Below are 3,078 nucleotides of genomic sequence, written 5' to 3'. Positions count from 1 at the left end.
AGGGAACCCGCAGCAAGAAAGCGGCTCCTGTTTTAAATAAGCAGATCGGGTCCGACGATGTCTGTAATACTGGCCTGAGGCCCGAGCCAGGGGCAGCCCAGCAGCTTCGCTTCAAACTGAATGTTCAGGTTTCCTTGTGGGCAGGAGAGCTTCCCCTGCTTCACCAGGAGCCTTGCCTCCCCTTAAACCGGGCTAGCCCCGAGCACAGCCAGCAGCCCCACCTTCCGCCCAATCACTGCATTCTGCGTTCCCCCCCCGACACCCCAATCCCGCTCTCACCCCCCCCACTCTCCCCCACCCCAATCCCGCTCTCCCCCCACCCCAATCCCACTCTCCCACCCCAATCCACCCCCCAATCCCGCTCCCCCCCCCACTCTCCCCCACCCAATCCCACTCTCCCCCCCCACCTCCACCCCCCCAATCCCGCTCTCCCCCCCCACCCCAATCCCGCTCTCCCCCCACTCTCCCCCCCACCCCAATCCCGCTCTCCCCCCACTCTCCCCCCACCCCAATCCCGCTCTCCCCCCCTCCCCAATCCCGCTCTCCCCCCCACTCTCCCCCCACCCCAATCCCGCTCTCCCCCCCCATCTCCCCCCACCCCAATCCCCCCCTCCGCGCCCCCCCCAATCCCGCTCTCCCCCACTCTCCCCCCCTCCGCGCCCCCCCCACCCCAATCCCGCTCTCCCCTCTCCTACCCCTCCCTCCCCACCCCGGCCCCGATCTCCCCCCTCCCCCAGGCCCCGATCTCCCCCCCCCCTTCCCCAGGCCCCGATCTCCCCCCCCCCTCCCCAGGCCCCGATCTCCCCCCCCCCCTTCCCCAGGCCCGATCTCCCCCCCCCCCCCTTCCCCCAGGCCCCGATCTCCCCCCCCCCCCCAGGCCCCGATCTCCCCCACCCCTTCCCCAGGCCCCGATCTCCCCCCCCCATTCCCCCAGGCCCCGATCTCCCCCCCCCCCCCAGGCCCCGATCTCCCCCCCCCCGATCTCCACCCCCCCCCCTCCCCCAGGCCCCGATCTCCACCCCCGCCCTCCCCCAGGCCCCGATCTCCACCCCCCCTCCCCCAGGCCCCGATCTCCACCCCCCCCTCCCCCAGGCCTGATCTCCCCCCCCCCGCCCCAGGCCCCGATCTCCACCCCCCCTCCCCCAGCCCCGATCTCCACCCCCCCCCCTCCCCCAGGCCCTGATCTCCCCCCCCCCAGGCCCCGATCTCCACCCCCCCCCTCCCCATGCCCCGATCTCCCCCCCCAGGCCCCGATCTCCCCCCCCCCCCCCCAGGCCCCGATCTCCCCCCCCCCTCCCCCAGGCCCCGATCTCCCCCCCCCCTTCCCCCAGGCCCCGATCTCCCCCCCCCCTTCCCCCAGGCCCCGATCTCCCCCCCCCCCTTCCCCCAGGCCCCGATCTCCCCCCCCCCCTTCCCCCAGGCCCCGATCTCCCCCCCCCTTCCCCAGGCCCAATCTCCCCCCCCCCCTTCCCCCAGGCCCCGATCTCCCCCCCCCCTTCCCCCAGGCCCCGATCTCCCCCCCCCCTTCCCCCAGGCCCCGATCTCCCCCCCCCCTTCCCCAGGCCCCGATCTCCCCCCCCCCCCTCCCCCAGGCCCCGATCTCCCCCCCGCCCTTCCCCCAGGCCCCGATCTCCCCCCCCTCCCCCAGGCCCCGATCTCCCCCCCCCCTTCCCCCAGGCCCCGATCTCCCCCCCCCCATTCCCCCAGGCCCCGATCTCCCCTCCCCCAGGCCCCGATCTCCCCCCCCCCCTCCCCCAGGCCCCGATCTCCACTACCCCCCTCCCCCAGGCCCCGATCTCCACTACCCCCCTCCCCCAGGCCCCGATCTCCCCCCCCTCCCCCAGGCCCCGATCTCCCCCCCCCCCTCCCCCAGGCCCCGATCTCCACTACCCCCCTCCCCCAGGCCCCGATCTCCACCCCCCCTCCCCCAGGCCCCGATCTCCACCCCCCCCTCCCCCAGGCCCCGATCTCCACCCCCCCCTCCCCCAGGCCCCGATCTCCACCCCCCCCTCCCCCAGGCCCTGATCTCCCCCCCCCCCGCCCCAGGCCCCGATCTCCACCCCCCCCTCCCCAGGCCCCGATCTCCCCCCCCAGGCCCCGATCTCCCCCCCCCCTCCTCCCCCAGGCCCCGATCTCACCCCCCCTCCCCCAGGCCCCGATCTCCACCCCCCCCCTCCCGCAGGCCCCGATCTCCTTCCTTTAAGACCCTCCTTAAAATCCACCTTTGATCAAGCTTTTAGTCATCCCTTATAATATCTCATGTGGTTCGGTGTCAATTTCTGTTTGATTACACTCCTGTGAAGCGCTCGAGACGTTTTCCTACATTAATTGTTGTTGGCGTAGTAAATAATAAAAATGTTAACGAAGTCTCCCTACAAAAACCAAGATTTTCAATCTCAATAGTACACACGGTAGCAAAGCACAGCATGGATACTGGAGAGACGGGCAAGATTCGGTGGAACAAATGTCAGGGGTGAGTGGAGAGAATGGGAAGGACCATTTTGTTGTATACCAGTTGATCCCCTGTAGTGACCATGGGGAGTCAACACAAGTGCAGTCTTCAGGTGAAAGAGGGAGAGGGGGCAGGGGATAATAGAAGCAGGGTGCAGCGGGCATAATTCAGCCCCAATTGTATCATATGGTCTGCTTTAATTTTCATAATACTTTGACAAAACTTAGGGCAATTTAGGAAGCTATGAAGTAGCATTGGTTGGAACATAGGGATATATCTGCAGTATCGGCTATGGAGCTGCAAACCTGAGGAACTAACCACTTGTGGTAGGAGTGGGCAAGTTTACTTCAGCAGTGTCATTATTATTAGACTAACAATTTATCAAAAGTTAAGATTTTGGATTCTCCAACAATTCATCATATGTTCTGCTTTAATACACTCGGATTTACTGCAAATGGTGGCATAGTGGTTAGCACTGTTGCCTCACAGCGCCAGGGACCCGGGTTCGAATCCGGCCTCGGGCGACTGTCTGTGTGGAGTTTGCACATTCTCCCCGTGTTTGCGTGGGTTTTCTCCGGGTGCTCCGGTTTCCTCCCACAGTCCAAAGATGTGCAGGTTAGGTTGAT

This window comes from Somniosus microcephalus, chromosome 17, assembly GCF_052327205.1.
Source record: "Somniosus microcephalus isolate GS21.2 chromosome 17, FLI_Smic_1.0, whole genome shotgun sequence".
Taxonomy (NCBI): domain Eukaryota; kingdom Metazoa; phylum Chordata; class Chondrichthyes; order Squaliformes; family Somniosidae; genus Somniosus; species Somniosus microcephalus.
This window is presented reverse-complemented; position numbering follows the sequence as displayed.